Raw genomic sequence first — 18,431 nt, 5'->3', positions numbered from 1 at the left:
ACCATAGGCTACCATGCAGTGAACACAGGTGTGCACAACAGCGAATGGTCTTTCGATGTGTTTAGTTGTCTGTGAAAGTGTATGCTGTTAAAACCCCAGAGTTGTCAGGCTCAGCTCACGCTGCTGCAGTGCCACTACACTATGAATAGATCGGTAGCCTAGCAGGAAGAAATGTCTGAACATTCTGTAGGACAAAATGAGTTAACCCTTCACACATACCGTCACCTTCTGACTGCACCGTGGTTATTTACAGTATTTAAAGAGACAGTGTTTTCACCGCAACAGACATTAGAAATTTAATATTGTAATAATACATGAAAATCCTCTTGACAATATCTTCTGATACGGAAATAACATACCGTCCAATCTGGCCTTCGTCTGATCTGATTCTGTAGAGACCACATGTTGTAGGTTTTAAACATACGGTCCAATCTGGCCTTCGTCTGATCTGATTCTGTAGAGACCACATGTTGTAGGTTTTAAACATACGGTCCAATCTGGCCTTCGTCTGATCTGATTCTGTAGAGACCACATGTTGTAGGTTTTAAACATACCGTCCAATCTGGCCATCGTCTGATCTGATTCTGTAGAGGCCACATGTTGTACAAGCCAACATACATTGTGTTGCTGAATATTTTTTTTCTCCCTCATTTTTTGTGTCGTTCTCTCGTTCCCGTGTTCCAGCGGTCAGTTTGCCATCGTGAAGCGTTGCTGGGAGAAGAGCACGGGTCTGGAGTTCGCCGCTAAATTCATCAAGAAACGTCAGAGCAGATCCAGCCGGCGCGGGGTCAGGAGGGAGGAGATAGAGAGAGAGGTCAACATCCTACAGCAGACACAACACGCCAACATAGTCACCTTCCACGATGTCTACGAGAACCTCACTGACGTGGTGCTCGTCCTGGAGCTGTGAGTCACACCAGAGAGGAACACTACAAACCAGGATTAAGGAATTAGCCAGAGAACTTTCCGGAATATTCTTATATCAGGTTTTTTTTGAAGGGGGGATAAGGTTGAAATGTGAATGATTTAGTTGACAAAACAAGCAGAAACACATCTCTAAGATTAGCATTTTATGTGTCTGCCTAAGACACGAACAAACACAGCCTTAGCCTGGGAGCCAGTCTGCCTAAGACACTAACAAACACTGTCTTAGCCTGGGAGCCAGTCTGGTTTTATTTAACAAACACAGTCTTAGCCTGGGAGCCAGTCTGGTTTTATCTAACAAACACAGTCTTAGCCTGGGAGCCAGTCTGGTTTTATCTAACAAACACAGTCTTAGCCTGGGAGCCAGTCTGGTTGTATCTAACACACACAGTCTTAGCCTGGGAGCCAGTCTGGTTGTATCTAACAAACACAGTCTTAGCCTGGGAGCCAGTCTGCCTAAGACACTAACAAACACTGTCTTAGCCTGGGAGCCAGTCTGGTTTTATCTAACAAACACAGTCTTAGCCTGGGAGCCAGTCTGCTTGTATCTAACAAACACAGCCTTAGCCTGGGAGCCAGTCTGGTTGTATCTAACACACACAGTCTTAGCCTGGGAGCCAGTCTGCCTAAGACACTAACAAACACTGTCTTAGCCTGGGAGCCAGTCTGGTTGTATCTAACAAACACAGTCTTAGCCTGGGAGCCAGTCTGGTTTTATCTAACACACACAGTCTTAGCCTGGGAGCCAGTCTGGTTTTATCTTTCACCTGTAATATCTGTTGTACTATGATGAAGAGATGCTCTGTGTTTGTGTGTGTGTGTGTGTGTGTGTGTGTGTGTGTGTGTGTGTGTGTGTGCTGCAGGGTGTCTGGGGAGAGCTGTTTGACTTCCTGGCCCAGAAGGAGTCTCTGAGTGAAGAGGAGGCAACTCAGTTTATCAAACAGATTCTGGAGGGGGTCCACTACCTACACACTAGGAAGATAGCACACTTTGACCTCAAGGTACTGTCCACACACACACACACACACACACACACACACACACACACACACACACACACACACACACACACACACACACACACACACACACACACACACTGTATACACACACACACACACTGTATACACACACACACACACACACACACACACACACACACACACACACACACACACACACACACACACACACACACACACACACACACACTGTATACACACACACACACACACACACTGTATACACACACACACACACACTGTATACACACACACAAAAACAGAGGGAGGTGTGTGTGTGTGTCTGTGTGTGTGTGTGTGAGTGTGTACACAGTGTGTGTGTGCATGTGTGTGTGAGTGTGTACACAGTGTGTGTGCACATAGTATGTGTGTGCGTGCGTGTTGCCTCTATGAGGCACTACCAACGAGGGAAGCCATTTTAGAGGCGAAGACAAGATTTAGTTTCTATGGTGACAAATAATCTCTGTGGCCAACAGCCCTGTTAGGTGGGCCAGTCTAACTCTTCAGTACCCTGCCAGTCTAGTGATGCCAGTCATTCAGAAGAGCAGCTGCAGCTAAGCACAACACACTGGTCCTCCTCTCTAATGAACGATAACTACCATGGTGCCATCCTAACAGGTCCTCCTCTCTAATGAACGATAACTACCATGGTGCCATCCTAACAGGTCCTCCTCTCTAATGAACGATAACTACCATGGTGCCATCCTCACAACACACTGGTCCTCCTCTCTAATGAATGATAACTACCATGGTGCCATCCTAACAACACACTGGTCCTCCTCTCTAATGAATGATAACTACCATGGTGCCATCCTCACAACACACTGGTCCTCCTCTCTAATGAATGATAACTACCATGGTGCCATCCTAACAACACCGTGGTCCTCCTCTCTAATGAACGATAACTACCATGGTGCCATCCTAACAGGTCCTCCTCTCTAATGAACGATAACTACCATGATGCCATCCTAACAACACACTGGTCCTCCTCTCTAATGAATGATAACTACCATGGTGCCATCCTAACAGGTCCTCCTCTCTAATGAACGATAACTACCATGGTGCCATCCTAACAGGTCCTCCTCTCTAAAGAATGATAACTACCATGGTGCCATCCTAACAGGTCCTCCTCTCTAATGAACGATAACTACCATGGTGCCATCCTAACAGGTCCTCCTCTCTAATGAATGATAACTACCATGGTGCCATCCTAACAGGTCCTCCTCTCTAAAGAATGATAACTACCATGGTGCCATCCTAACAACACACTGGTCCTCCTCTCTAATGAATGATAACTACCATGGTGCCATCCTAACAGGTCCACCTCTCTAATGAATGATAACTACCATGGTGCCATCCTAACAGGTCCTCCTCTCTAATGAATGATAACTACCATGGTGCCATCCTTACAGGTCCTCCTCTCTAATGAATGATAACTACCATGATGCCATCCTCACAACACACTGGTCCTCCTCTCTAATGAATGATAACTACCATGGTGCCATCCTAACAGGTCCTCCTCTCTAATGAACGATAACTACCATGGTGCCATCCTCACAACACACTGGTCCTCCTCTCTAATGAACGATAACTACCAGGGTGCCATCCTAACAACACACTGGTCCTCCTCTCTAATGAATGATAACCACCATGGTGCCATCCTAACAGGTCCTCCTCTCTAATGAATGATAACTACCATGGTGCCATCCTAACAGGTCCTCCTCTCTAAAGAATGATAACTACCATGGTGCCATCCTAACAACACACTGGTCCTCCTCTCTAATGAATGATAACTACCATGGTGCCATCCTAACAGGTCCACCTCTCTAATGAATGATAACTACCATGGTGCCATCCTAACAGGTCCTCCTCTCTAATGAATGATAACTACCATGGTGCCATCCTTACAGGTCCTCCTCTCTAATGAATGATAACTACCATGGTGCCATCCTAACAGGTCCTCCTCTCTAATGAACGATAACTACCATGGTGCCATCCTCACAACACACTGGTCCTCCTCTCTAAAGAACGATAACTACCATGGTGCCATCCTAACAACACCGTGGTCCTCCTCTCTAATGAACGATAACTACCATGGTGCCATCCTAACTGGTCCTCCTCTCTAATGAACGATAACTACCATGATGCCATCCTAACAACACACTGGTCCTCCTCTCTAATGAATGATAACTACCAGGGTGCCATCCTAACAGGTCCTCCTCTCTAATGAACGATAACTACCATGGTGCCATCCTCACAACACACTGGTCCTCCTCTCTAATGAACGATAACTACCAGGGTGCCATCCTAACAACACACTGGTCCTCCTCTCTAATGAATGATAACCACCATGGTGCCATCCTAACAACACACTGGTCCTCCTCTCTAATGAATGATAACTACCATGGTGCCATCCTAACAGGTCCTCCTCTCTAATGAACAATAACTACCATGGTGCCATCCTAACAGGTCCTCCTCTCTAATGAACAATAACTACCATGGTGCCATCCTAACAGGTCCTCCTCTCTAATGAACGATAACTACCATGGTGCCATCCTCACAACACACTGGTCCTCCTCTCTAATGAACGATAACTACCAGGGTGCCATCCTAACAGGTCCTCCTCTCTAATGAATGATAACTACCATGGTGCCATCCTAACAACACACTGGTCCTCCTCTCTAATGAACGATAACTACCATGGTGCCATCCTAACAGGTCCTCCTCTCTAAAGAACGATAACTACCATGGTGCCATCCTAACAGGTCCTCCTCTCTAATGAACGATAACTACCATGGTGCCATCCTAACTGGTCCTCCTCTCTAATGAATGATAACTACCATGGTGCCATCCTAACAGGTCCTCCTCTCTAATGAACGATAACTACCATGGTGCCATCCTAACAGGTCCTCCTCTCTAATGAATGATAACTACCATGGTGCCATCCTAACAGGTCCTCCTCTCTAATGAACGATAACTACCATGGTGCCATCCTAACAGGTCCTCCTCTCTAATGAATGATAACTACCATGGTGCCATCCTAACAACACACTGGTCCTCCTCTCTAATGAACGATAACTACCATGGTGCCATCCTAACAGGTCCTCCTCTCTAATGAACAATAACTACCATGGTGCCATCCTAACAACACACTGGTCCTCCTCTCTAATGAACGATAACTACCATGGTGCCATCCTAACAGGTCCTCCTCTCTAAAGAACGATAACTACCATGGTGCCATCCTAACAACACACTGGTCCTCCTCTCTAATGAACGATAACTACCATGGTGCCATCCTAACAACACACTGGTCCTCCTCTCTAATGAATGATACCTACCATGGTGCCATCCTAACAACACACTGGTCCTCCTCTCTAATGAACGATAACTACCATGGTGCCATCCTAACAGGTCCTCCTCTCTAATGAACAATAACTACCATGGTGCCATCCTAACAACACACTGGTCCTCCTCTCTAATGAACGATAACTACCATGGTGCCATCCTAACAGGTCCTCCTCTCTAAAGAACGATAACTACCATGGTGCCATCCTAACAACACACTGGTCCTCCTCTCTAATGAACGATAACTACCATGGTGCCATCCTAACAACACACTGGTCCTCCTCTCTAATGAATGATAACTACCATGGTGCCATCCTAACAGGTCCTCCTCTCTAATGAACGATAACTACCATGGTGCCATCCTAACAGGTCCTCCTCTCTAATGAATGATAACTACCATGGTGCCATCCTAACAACACACTGGTCCTCCTCTCTAATGAACGATAACTACCATGGTGCCATCCTAACAGGTCCTCCTCTCTAATGAATGATAACTACCATGGTGCCATCCTCACAGGTCCTCATCTCTAATGAATGACAACTACCATGGTGCCATCCTCACAGGTCCTCCTCTCTAATGAATGATAACTACCATGGTGCCATCCTAACAGGTCCTCCTCTCTAATGAACGATAACTACCATTGTGCCATCCTAACAACACACTGGTCCTCCTCTCTAATGAACGATAACTACCATGGTGCCATCCTAACAGGTCCTCCTCTCTAATGAATGATAACTACCATGGTGCCATCCTAACAGGTCCTCCTCTCTAATGAATGATAACTACCATGGTGCCATCCTCAAAACACACTGGTCCTCCTCTCCAATGAACGATAACTACCATGGTGCCATCCTCACAACACCGTGGTCCTCCTCTCTAATGAACGATAACTACCATGGTGCCATCCTAACAGGTCCTCCTCTCTAATGAACGATAACTACCATGGTGCCATCCTAACAACACACTGGTCCTCCTCTCTAATGAACGCGTTAACTACCATGGTGCCATCCTCACAACACACTGGTCCTCCTCTCTAATGAACGATAACTACCATGGTGCCATCCTAACTGGTCCTCCTCTCTAATGAACGATAACTACCATGATGCCATCCTCACAACACACTGGTCCTCCTCTCTAATGAACGATAACTACCATGATGCCATCCTAACAACACACTGGTCCTCCTCTCTAATGAACGATAACTACCATGGTGCCATCCTCACAACACACTGGTCCTCCTCTCTAAAGAACGATAACTACCATGGTGCCATCCTAACAACACCGTGGTCCTCCTCTCTAATGAACGATAACTACCATGGTGCCATCCTATCAACACCGTGGTCCTCCTGTCTAATGAATGATAACTATCATGGTGCCATCCTCACAACACACTGGTCCTCCTCTCTAATGAACGATAACTACCATGGTGCCATCCTCACAACACACTGGTCCTCCTCTCTAATGAACGATAACTACCATGGTGCCATCCTAACAACACCGTGGTCCTCCTCTCTAATGAACGATAACTACCATGGTGCCATCCTCACAACACACTGGTCCTCCTCTCTAAAGAACGATAACTACCATGGTGCCATCCTAACAACACCGTGGTCCTCCTCTCTAATGAACGATAACTACCATGGTGCCATCCTAACTGGTCCTCCTCTCTAATGAACGATAACTACCATGATGCCATCCTAACAACACACTGGTCCTCCTCTCTAATGAATGATAACTACCAGGGTGCCATCCTAACAGGTCCTCCTCTCTAATGAACGATAACTACCATGGTGCCATCCTCACAACACACTGGTCCTCCTCTCTAAAGAACGATAACTACCATGGTGCCATCCTAACTGGTCCTCCTCTCTAATGAACGATAACTACCATGGTGCCATCCTAACTGGTCCTCCTCTGCTGTACAAAGATGGTAGATATATAGAAAGATCTATAGACTGCTGTACAAAGATGATAGATAAACTCAGCAACAAAAATAAACATCCTCTCACTGTCAACTGTGTTTATTTTCAGCAAACTTAGCATAAGTAAATATTTGTAAGAACATAACAAGATTCAACAACTGAGACGTAAACTGAACAAGTTCCACAGACGTGACTAACAGAAATGGAATAATGTGTCCCTGAACAAAGGGGGGTCAAAATCAAAAGTAACAGTCAGTATCTGGTGTGGCCACCAGCTGCATTAAGTACTGCAGTGCATCTCCTCCTCGTGGACTGCACCAGATTTGCCAGTTCTTGCTGTGAGATGTTACCCCACTCTTCCACCAAGGCACCTGCAAGTTCCCGGACATTTCTGGGGGGAATGGCCCTAGCCCTCACCCTCTGATCCAACAGGTCCCAGACGTGCTCAATGGGATTGAGATCCGGGCTCTTCGCTGGCCATGGCAGAACACTGACATTCCTGTCTTGCAGGAAATAACACACAGAATGAGAGGTATGGCTGACATGACCCTCCAGCATGAGCCTGTAGGAAGTGCACCACATGAGGATGTCTTCCCTGTAACACACAGCATTGAGATTGCCTGCAATGACAACAAGCTCAATCCGATGATGCTGTGACACACTGCCCCAGAACATGACAGACGTCTCACAGTACGGACATTGCAATTTATTTCCCTGGCCACATCTGCAGTTCTCATGCCTCCTTGCAGCAAGCCTAAGGCACATTCACGCAGATGAGCAGGGACCCTGGGCATCTTTCTTTTGGTGTTTTTCAGAGTCAGTAGAAAGGCCTCTTTAGTGTCCTAAGTTTTCATAACTGTGACCTTAATTGCCTACCGTCTGTAAGCTGTTAATGTCTTAATTAACAACCGTTTCCACAGGTGCATGTTCATTCATTGTTTATGGTTCATTGAACAAGCATGGGAAACAGTGTTTAAACCCTTTACTATGAAGATCTGTGAACTTATTTGGATTTTTACTAATTATCTTTGAAAGACAGGGTCCTGAAAATGGGACGTTTCTTTTTTGCTGAGTTTATATAGAAAGATGTGTAGACTGCTGTACAAAGATGGTAGATATATGGAAAGATCTATAGACTGCTGTACAAAGATGGTAGATATATAGAAAGATCTATAGACTGCTGTACAAAGATGGTAGATATATAGAAAGATCTACAGACTGCTGTACAAAGTGAAACTGAAATATACAACTATTTTGAGAAGTATAGTCAAATTGGTAACACTTTAGACTGCAGGTACTGTATAATGCATTATGGTCTTGTCATGAGCTTGCTTAAATGAGGGCTGGACGGCTGAAATCTGTACTGCTGAGAGCTTTAAATCCCATTAATAAGAGACACACTTGGGGGGTGCTGCTCGCAGCACTTTACCTCAGATAGAGAGATGGACAGAGAGGGGGAGAGAGAGAAAGTGCTGTGTCAGGTATGGGAAAAGGGTTCAATAAGGGTGTAGTCCTTCCCGGCGTTGACAGAGAGGCTTGCTGTGGTCTCACCACAGGAAGACTGGGGGAGGGGAGACGGGAGAGACGGGGAGGGGAGGAAGAGGGGAGACGGGAGAGACGGGGAGAGGGAGGAGGAGACAGGAGAGGGAGGGAGGAGATGATAGAGACAGGGGAGAGGGAGGAGGAGATGATAGAGACAGGGGAGGGAGGTGAAGACGAAAGAGAGGGGAGAGGGAGGAGGAGACAGGGGAGACGGGAGAGGGAGGAGGAAACGAAAGTGACAGGGGAGAGGGAGGAGGAGACGAAAGAGACGGGAGAGGGAGGAGGAGACGGAAGAGACAGGGGAGAGGGAGGAGGAGACGGAAGAGACAGGGGAGAGGGAGGAGGAGACGAAAGAGACAGGGGAGAGGGAGGAGGAGACGAAAGAGACGGGAGAGGGAGGAGGAGACGAAAGAGACGGGGAGAGGGAGGAGGAGACGAAAGAGACAGGAGAGGGAGGAGGAGATGAAAGAGACGGGAGAGGGAGGAGGAGATGAAAGAGACAGGAGAGGGAGGAGGAGATGAAAGAGACGGGAGAGGGAGGAGGAGACAAAAGAGACAGGGGAGGGAGGAGAGGAGGAGAGAAAGAGACAGGAGACAGGGAGGGAGGAGGAGACAAAAGAGACAGGGAGAGAGGGAGGAGGGAGAGGAGACGAAAGAGACAGGGGAAAGGGAGGAGGAGACAGAAAAGGAGGAGGAGACAGAGAGGGAGAGGGAGGAGGAGACAAAAGAGACAGGGAGAGGGAGGAGGAGGAGAGACGGGAAAGAGACAGAGACAGGGGAGGGAGGGAGGAGAGACAGAAAGAGACAGGGGAGAGGGAGGAGGAGACAGGGGAAAGAGACAGGGGAGAGGGAGGAGGAGACGAAAGAGACAGGGAGGAGGAGAGGACGGGAGGGAGGAGACAAAAGAGGGGGAGAGGGAGGAGGAGACAGGGGAAAGAGACAGGGAGAGGGAGGAGGAGACAAAGAGACAGGGAGAGGGAGGAGGAGACAGGGAGACAGGGGAGAGGGAGGAGGAGACGAAAGAGACAGGGGAGAGGGAGGAGGAGACAGAAAGAGACAGGGGAGAGGGAGGAGGAGACAGGGGAGACGGGAGAGGGACGAGGAGACGAAAGAGACAGGAGGGAGGAGGAGACGAAAGAGACAGGGGAGGGAGGAGGAGACAAAAGAGACAGGGGAGAGGGAGGAGGAGACGAAAGAGACAGGGGAGAGGAGAGGAAAGAGACAGGGGAGAGGAGAGGAGGGAGACAAAGAGACAGGGGAGAGGAGGAGGAGACAAAAGGACAGAGAGGGAGGAGGAGACAGGGAAAGAGACAAAGAGACAGGGGAGAGGGAGGAGGAGACAGGGAGAGGGAGAGAGACAAGGGAGAGGGAGGAGGAGACGAAAGAGACAGGGGAGAGGGAGGAGGAGACAGAAAGAGACAGGGGAGAGGGAGGAGAGACAGGGAAAGAGACAGGGGAGACGGGAGAGGAGGAGGAGACGAAAGAGACAGGGAGAGGGAGGAGGAGAGACAGGGGAAAGAGACAGGGGAGAGGGAGGAGGACGAAAGAGACGGGAGAGGGAGGAGGAGACAGGGAGACAGGGGAGAGGAGGAGAGACGAAAGAGACAGGGGAGAGGGAGGAGGAGACGAAAGAGACAGGGAGAGGAGGAGGAGAGACAGGGAAAGGAGAGACAGGGGGAGAGGGAGGAGGAGACGGAAGAGACAGGGGAAAGGGAGGAGGAGACAGGGGAGACAGGGAGAGGGAGGAGGAGACGAAAGAGACAGGGGAGAGGGAGGAGGAGACAGGAGAGGGAGGAGGAGGAAAGAGACAGGGAGAGGGAGGAGGGAGACGAAAGAGACAGGGGAGAGGGAGGAGGAGACAGGGAGACGGGAGAGGGAGGAGGAGACGAAAGAGACAGGGGAGAGGGGAGGAGGAGGGAGACGGAGAGGGAGGAGGAGAGAGACAGGGAGAGGGAGGAGGAGACAGGGGAGAGGAGGAGACAGGAAAGGGAAGACAGGGAGAGGGAGGAGGAGACGAAAGAGACAGGGAGAGGGAGGAGGAGACAGGGGAGACGGGGAGAGGGAGGAGGAGACGAAAGAGACAGGGAGGGAGGAGGGAGGAGGAGACAGGAGGAGACAGGGGAGAGGGAGGAGGAGAGACGAAAGAGACAGGGAGAGGGAGGAGGAGACAGGGGAGACGGGGAGAGGGAGGAGGAGACGAAAGAGACAGGGGAGAGGGAGGAGGAGACGAAAGAGACAGGGGAGAGGGAGGAGGAGACAGGGAGACAGGGGAGAGGGGGAGGAGGAGACAGGGAGACAGGGAGAGGGAGGAGGAGACGAAAGAGACAGGAGAGGGAGGAGGAGACGGGAAGAGACAGGGGAGAGGGAGGAGGAGACAGGGGAGAGGAGGAGGAGAAAAGACAGGGAGAGGGAGGAGGAGACAGGGGAGAGGGAGGAGGAGACGAAAGAGACAGGGAGAGGGAGGAGGAGACAGGGGAAAGAGACAGGGAGAGGGAGGAGGAGACGAAAGAGACAGGGGAGAGGGAGGAGGAGACGGAAGAGACAGACAGGGGAGAGGGAGGAGGAGACAGGAAGAGACAGGGGAGAGGGAGGAGGAGACGAAAGAGACAGGGAGAGGGAGGAGGAGACAGGAGAGGGAGGAGGAGAGACAGGGAGAGGGAGGAGGAGACGAAAGAGACAGGGGAGAGGGAGGAGGAGACAGGGAGACAGAGAGGGAGGAGGAGACAGAGACAGGGAGAGGGAGGAGGAGACGAAAGAGACAGGGAGAGGGAGGAGGAGGAGACAGGGAGAGGGAGACAGGGGAGAGGGAGGAGGAGACGAAAGAGACAAGAGGAGGAGGAGACAAAGGGGGAGAGGGAGGAGGAGACGGAAGAGACAGGGGAGAGGGAGGAGGAGATGAAAGAGACAGGGAGAGGGAGGAGAGGAGGAGGAGAGACAAAGAGACAGGGAGAGGGAGGAGACGAGACAGGGAAAGAGACAGGGAGAGGGGAGAGGAGGAGACGAAAGAGACAGGGAGAGGGAGGAGGAGACAAAGAGACAGGGGGAGAGGAGGAGAGGAGACAGGGGAGAGGAGGAGGGGGAGAGACAGGGGAGAGGGAGGAGGAGACGAAAGAGACAGGGGAGAGGGAGGAGACAGGAGACAGGGGAGAGGGAGGAGAAGAGACAGGGGAGAGGGAGGAGGAGACGGAAGAGACAGGGGAGAGGGAGGAGGGAGACAAAGAGACAGGGAGAGGGAGGAGGAGACAAAGAGACAGGGAGAGGGAGGAGGAGACAAAAGAGACAGGGAGAGGGAGGAGGAGACAAAGAGACAGGGGAGGGGAGACAGGAGAGAGGGAGGAGAGACAGGGAGAGGGAGGAGGAGACGAAAGAGACAGGGGAGAGGGAGGAGGAGATGGGGAGACGGGGAGGGGAGGAGACGAAAGAGACAGGGGAGAGGGAGGAGGAGACGAAAGAGACAGGGGAGAGGGAGGAGGAGAGACAGGGAGACAGGAGAGGGAGGAGGAGACAAAGAGACAGGGAGAGGGAGGAGGAGATAAGAGACAGGGGAGAGGGAGGAGGAGACAAAGAGACAGGGGAGAGGGAGGAGAGAGGAGACAGGAGGAGAAAGAGACAGGGAGAGGAGGAGGAGATGAAAGAGACAGGGAGAGAGAGGAGGAGACGAAAGAGACAGGGGAGAGGAGGAGGAGACGAAAGAGACAGGAGAGGGAGGAGGAGAAAAGAAAGGGAGAGGGAGGAGGAGAATGAAAGAGACAAAAGAGACAAAGAGACAGGGAGAGGGAGGAGGACAGACAAAAGACAGGGGAGGGAGAGACAAAAGAGACAGGGAGGAGGAGACAAAGAGACAGGACAGGAGAGGAGAGACAAAAGAGACAGGGAAGGGAGAGACAAAAGAGAGGGAGAGGGAGAGACAAAGGAGGAGAGACAAAGGACAGGAGAGAGAGAAAAAAGAGACAGGGAGGGAGAGACAAAAGAGATAGGGGAGGGAGAGACAAAAGAGAGGGAAGGAGAGAGACAAAAGAGGGGGGAGAGAGACAAAAAGAGAGGGGAGGGAGAGACAAAAGAGAGGGGGGAGGGACAGACAAAAGAGAGGGAGCAAAAGGGAGAGACAAAAGAGAGGGGAGGGAGAGACAAAAGAGACATGGGAGGGAGAGACAAAAGAGACATGGGAGGAGAGACAAAAGAGACAAAAGGGGAGGGAGAGACAAAAGATAGGTGAGGGAGACAAAGAGAGGGGAGGGAGAGACAAAAGCGAGGGGAGGGAGAGACAAAAGTGAGGGGAGGGAGAGACAAAAGAGAGGGAGGGAGAGACAAAAGAGAGGGGAGGAGAGACAAAAGAGACATGGGAGGGAGAGACAAAAGAGAGGGGAGGGAGAGACAAAAGAGAGGGGAGGGAGAGACAAAAGAGAGGGGAGTGAGAGACAAAAGAGACATGGGAGGGAGAGACAAAAGAGACAAGGGGAGGGAGAGGGAGAGGCAAAAGAGGGGAGGGAGAGACAAAAGAGAGGGGAGGGAGAGACAAAAGAGAGGAGAGCGTGAGACAAAAGAGAGGAGAGGGGGAGACGAAAGAGACAGAGGAGGGAGGGGGAGAGAGAAAGGGGAGGGAGAGGGAGGAGGAGACGCGTGACATTTGGGATGCAGGCTGTACAGACTGAGGTAAATATGAAGTCCAGGGGTCCATAGGAAGGCTCCTTTACACCACAGCCGGCTGGCAATGCCAAAGTCAGGAACACAGTACGGTCACGGTGATAGAAGGTCGGAGTGCAACGTTTGACCTTTTGGTTTTGTTTCAAAGGTGTCACCCAGAAGCAGGAAACAGGAGGAGAGGAGTAGCCCTGCAGAATAGAACAGGACATCCATTTAATAAGGCTGGACTACTCTTTCAACACGTGCTTAAGCCCTCTGACAGTGCACTTCTTACATCCACGTTGGGTTGACAGGGTTTATCTGACGTTGGGGTTGACAGGGTTTATCTGACGTTGGGGTTGACAGGGTTTATCTGACGTTGGGGTTGACAGGGTTTATCTGACGTTGGGTTGACAGGGTTTATCTGATGTTGGGTTTATCTGACGTTGGGTTTGACAGGGTTTATCTAACGTTGGGTTGACAGGGTTTATCTGACGTTGGGTTGACAGGGTTTATCTGACGTTGGGGTTGACAGGGTTTATCTGACGTTGGGTTTGACAGGGTTTATCTGACGCTGGGGTTGACAGGGTTTATCTGACGTTGGGTTGACAGGGTTTATCTGACGTTGGGTTGACAGGGTTTATCTGACGTTGGGTTGACAGGGTTTATCTGACGTTGGGGTTGACAGGGTTTATCTGACGTTGGGTTGACAGGGTTTATCTGACGTTGGGTTGACAGGGTTTATCTGGCGTTGGGGTTGACAGGGTTTATCTGACGTTGGGTTGACAGGGTTTATCTGACGTTGGGTTGACAGGGTTTATCTGACGTTGGGGTTGACAGGGTTTATCTGACGTTGGGGTTGACAGGGTTTATCTGACGTTGGGTTGACAGGGTTTATCTGACGTTGGGTTGACAAGGTTTATCTGACGTTGGTTTGACAGGGTTTATCTGACGTTGGGGTTGACAGGGTTTATCTGACGTTGGGTTGACAGGGTTTATCTGACGTTGGGTTTGACAGGGTTTATCTGACGTTGGGGTTGACAGGGTTTATCTGACGTTGGGGTTGACAGGGTTTATCTGACGTTGGGTTGACAGGGTTTATCTGACGTTGGGTTGACAAGGTTTATCTGACGTTGGTTTGACAGGGTTTATCTGACGTTGGGTTGACATGGTTTATCTGACGTGGGGGTTGACAGGGTTTATCTGACGTTGGGTTGACAGGGTTTATCTGACGTTGGGTTGACAGGTTTATCTGACGCTGGGGTTGACAGGGTTTATCTGACGTTGGGGTTGACAGGTTTATCTGACGTTGGGTTGACAGGGTTTATCTGACGTTGGGTTGACAAGGTTTATCTGACGTTGGTTTGACAGGGTTTATCTGACGTTGGGGTTGACATGGTTTATCTGACGCGGGGTTGACAGGGTTTATCTGACGTTGGGTTGACAGGGTTTATCTGACGTTGGGGTTGACAGGGTTTATCTGACGTTGGGGTTGACAGGGTTTATCTGACGTTGGGTTGACAGGGTTTATCTGACGTTGGGTTGACAGGGTTTATCTGACGTTGGGTTGACAGGGTTTATCTGACGTTGGGGTTGACAGGGTTTATCTGACGTTGGGTTGACAGGGTTTATCTGACGTTGGGTTGACAGGGTTTATCTGACGTTGGGGTTGACAGGGTTTATCTGACGTTGGGTTGACAGGGTTTATCTGACGTTGGGTTGACAGGGTTTATCTGGCGTTGGGGTTGACAGGGTTTATCTGACGTTGGGTTGACAGGGTTTATCTGACGTTGGGTTGACAGGGTTTATCTGACGTTGGGTTGACAGGGTTTATCTGACGTTGGGGTTGACAGGGTTTATCTGACGTTGGGTTGACAGGGTTTATCTGACGTTGGGTTGACAGGGTTTATCTGACGCTGGGTTGACAGGGTTTATCTGACGTTGGGGTTGACAGGGTTTATCTGACGTTGGGTTGACAGGGTTTATCTGACGTTGGGTTGACAGGGTTTATCTGACGTTGGGTTGACAGGGTTTATCTGACGTTGGGTTGACAGGGGGCTTTATCTGACGTTGGGTTGACAGGGTTTATCTGACGTTGGGTTGACAGGGTTTATCTGACGTTGGGGTTGACAGGGTTTATCTGACGTTGGGTTGACAGGGTTTATCTGACGTTGGGTTGACAGAGTTTATCTGACGTTGGGTTGACAGGGTTTATCTGGCGTTGGGGTTGACAGGGTTTATCTGACGCTGGGTTGACAGGGTTTATCTGACGTTGGGTTGACAGGGTTTATCTGACGTTGGGTTGACAGAGTTTATCTGACGTTGGGTTTGACAGGGTTTATCTGACGTTGGGTTTGACAGGGTTTATCTGACGTTGGGTTGACAGGGTTTATCTGACGTTGGGTTTATCTGACGTTGGGTTTATCTGACATTGGGTTTGACAGGGTTTATCTGACGTTGGGTTTGACAGGGTTTATCTGACGTTGGGTTTGACAGGGTTTATCTGATGTTGGGTTTATCTGACGTTGGGTTTGACAGGGTTTATCTGACGCTGGGTTTGACAGGGTTTATCTGACGTTGGGTTGACAGGGTTTATCTGACGTTGGGTTTGACAGGGTTTATCTGACGTTGGGTTTGACAGGTTTATTTTCTGATCTTTTTAACCCAAGGAGACAGGAACAGGACTGGAACAGACCCAGTAAACTCAGCACACTAATGATCAGAAATGCAGCAAATCCCTTCACTCTCTTTCTGTTTTTCAGCCTGAAAACATCATGCTGTTGGACAAGAACGTGCCATTGCCAAGGATCAAACTAATCGATTTCGGACTCGCTCACAAAATCGAGGCGGGGGCAGAGTTTAAAAACATTTTTGGGACTCCTGAATTTGTGGGTAAGTTTAAAAAAACGTTTTTCTTTATTTAACTAGGCAAGTCAGTTAAGAACAAATTCTTATTTTCAATGACGGCCTAGGAACAGTGGTTTAACTGCCTGTTCAGGGGCAGAACGACAGATTTCATTCTTGAGACTGACTCACATAAACATGCCATAAGTAGACTACAACACATATGAATATGAATAACTACATTATCAATGTAAAATCAAATGTTAGTCACATGTGCTGAATACAACAGGTGTAGTAGACCTTACAGTGAAATGCTGAATACAACAGGTGTAGTAGACCTTACAGTGAAATGCTGAATACAACAGGTGTAGTAGACCTTACAGTGAAATGCTGAATACAACAGGTGTAGTAGACCTTACAGTGAAATGCTGAATACAACAGGTGTAGTAGACCTGACAGTGAAATTATGAATACAACAGGTGTAGTAGACCTTACAGTGAAATGCTGAATACAACAGGTGTAGTAGACCTGACAGTGAAATTATGAATACAACAGGTGTAGTAGACCTCACAGTGAAATGTTTACTTACAAGCCCTTAACCAACAATGCAGTTCAAGAAATAGAGTTAAGAAGATATTTACGAAATAAACTAAAGTGAAAAATACAATAAAATAACAATACCGAGGCTATATACCGACGTGAGTGATACGAGGTGGTAATCATTTAGACAGGTTGCCTTCAAAGGGACTATGGTGGTCTGCTTGAAACATGTACCAGTCAAATGTTTGGACACACCTACTCATTCAAGGGTTTTTCTTTATTTGTACTATTTTCTACATTGCAGAATAATAGTGAAGACATCAAAACTATGAATTAGCACATATTAAATAATTGAGTAACCAAAAAAAGTGTTAAAAAATATTTTTATATTTTAGATTCTTCAAAGTAGCCACCCTTTTCCTTGATTACAGCTTTGTACACTCTTGGCATTCTCTCAACCAGCTTGACCTGGAATGCTTTTCCAACAGTTTTGTAGGAGTTCCCACATATGCTCAGCACTTGTTGGCTGCTTTTCCTTCACTCTGCGGTCCAACTCAGAGCCGGTGTAGTAGGATTCAGTCTTAGTCCTGTATTGATGCTTTGCCTGTTTAGCAGGATTTCTTAGGATTAGTGTCCCACTCCTTGAAAGCGGCAACTCTAGCCTTTAGCTCGGTGTGGATGTTGCCTGTAATCCATGGCATCTGGTTGGGATATGTGCGTACGTACGGTCACTGTGGGGACGACGATGCACTTATTGATGAAGCCGGTTACTGAGGTGGTATAATGCCAAGGATGAATCCTGGAACATATTCCAGTCTGTGCTGCAAAACAGTCCTGTAGCGTAGCATCCACGTCATCTGACCACTTCCGTATTGAGCGAGTCACTGGTACTTCCTGCTTTAGTTTTTGCTAGGTAGCAGGAATCAGGAGGATTGAATTATGGTCGGATTTACCAAATGTAGGGCGAGGGAGAGCTTTGTACAGGTTTCTGTGTGTGGAGGTCTAGAGTTTTTTCCCTCAGGTTGCACGTGACATGCTGGTAGAAATAAGGTAAACGGATTTAAGTTTCCCTGCATTAAAGTCCCCGGCCACTAGGAGCGTCGCTTTTGGATGAGCATTTTCTTGTTTGTTTATGGTCTTACACAGCTCGTTGAGTGGGGTCTTAGTGCCAGCATCGGTTTGTGGTGTTAAATAGACAGCTACGAATAATATAGATGAGAACTCTCTTGGTAGATCTGTGTAGTGTGGTCTACAGCTTATCACGAGGTACTCTACCTCAGGCGAGCATAACCTTGAGACTTCTTTAATGTTAGACAACGCACACCAGCTGTTATTGACAAAACAGACCCCCCCCACAAATAGACCCCCCCCGCGCCTCTCGTCTTGCTCTGTCTGGCCAAAACCCAGCCAGCTGTATGTTATTCATGTCGTCATTCAGCCACGACTCGGTGAAACATAAGATATTACAGTTCCTAATGTTCCGTTGGTAGGATAATCTTAATCGTAGATCATCCAGTTTATTCTCCAGTGACTGCACGTTGGCCAGTAGAACAGATGGTAGTGGTGGTTTACTCACTCGCCTACGAATTCTCCCAAAAGCACCCGACCTCCGCCCCCTTTTTCTGTCTTTTCTTAACGCAAATGATGGGGATTTGAGCCTGGTCTCGA

At 48.9% G+C, this 18,431-nt stretch overlaps 1 pseudogene; it reads left to right on the top strand.

The window, feature by feature from the left end:
• The first annotated feature begins 634 nt into the window (after window positions 1–634).
• On the top strand, window positions 635–16,271 carry LOC121842406 (annotated as a pseudogene).
• The last annotated feature ends 2,160 nt before the right edge of the window (window positions 16,272–18,431 follow it).

The sequence above is a fragment of the Oncorhynchus tshawytscha genome, unplaced genomic scaffold (genome assembly GCF_018296145.1).
Source record: "Oncorhynchus tshawytscha isolate Ot180627B unplaced genomic scaffold, Otsh_v2.0 Un_contig_16120_pilon_pilon, whole genome shotgun sequence".
In the NCBI taxonomy this organism is placed as follows: domain Eukaryota; kingdom Metazoa; phylum Chordata; class Actinopteri; order Salmoniformes; family Salmonidae; genus Oncorhynchus; species Oncorhynchus tshawytscha.
This window is presented reverse-complemented; position numbering and strand designations above follow the sequence as displayed.